This window comes from Octopus bimaculoides, chromosome 13, assembly GCF_001194135.2.
Source record: "Octopus bimaculoides isolate UCB-OBI-ISO-001 chromosome 13, ASM119413v2, whole genome shotgun sequence".
Classification (NCBI taxonomy): domain Eukaryota; kingdom Metazoa; phylum Mollusca; class Cephalopoda; order Octopoda; family Octopodidae; genus Octopus; species Octopus bimaculoides.
In genome coordinates this window covers 18811849-18812727 of record NC_068993.1, presented here as the reverse complement: position 1 = coordinate 18812727, position 879 = coordinate 18811849, and positions in this window count along the sequence as shown.

Here is an 879-nt window from a genome sequence, read left to right as displayed (position 1 = left end):
GGTGGTGAACCCTGCTGTACTCTTCCACCACAAATTTCTCTCACTCTTACTTCCTGTTTCTGTTGTGCCTGTAATTCAAAGGGTCAGCCTTGTCACACTGTGTCACGCTGAATATCCCCGAGAACTACGTTAAGGGTACACGTGTCTGTGGAGTACTCAGCCACTTGCACGTTAATTTCACGAGCAGGCTGTTCCGTTGATCGGATCAACTGGAACCCTCGACGTCGTAAGCGACGGAGTGCCAACAACAACATAGTTGCATGAAGGCGCGTGGTTTAGTGGTTAGGGTAACCGGTTCGTGGTCGCAAGGTCGTGAGTTCAATTCCCAGCGATGCGTTGTGTCCTTCAGGAAGACACTATATTTCACGTTGCTCCAGTTCATTCAGTTTGCCAAAATGAGTAGTACCTGTATTTCAAAGGAGCTATCCTTGTCATGCTCTGTGCCACGCTGAATTTCTGAGAAGTATGTTAAAGGTACACATGTCTGTGGAATACTCAACCACATGCACGTTAATTTCCTGAGCAGGCAGTTCCGGTGATCGAATCAATTGGAAACTTCTTCATCGTAACCCAGAGAGTGCTAGTTAAGAATGTCGTAGCTCGACCAGCTAAACTTCATAGTTAAATATCTCTGGCAAATCGCATTTTACAGTCAGAAGAAAGATACGACACCTTCCAGACGATACACACAGTCTGACAAGACTGAAACTCTTTTATTTATAGGCTGGCATGTTTAGATGTCACATGGCTTTAAATATCAACATCTCAATTCATAAAGAGAGAGGGGGGTGAGAGGGGGGAGACAGGCAGACAGACAGACAGACAGGTAGACAGACAGACAGACAAAGAGAGAGAGAGCGCGAGCGGGGGAAAAGAGAG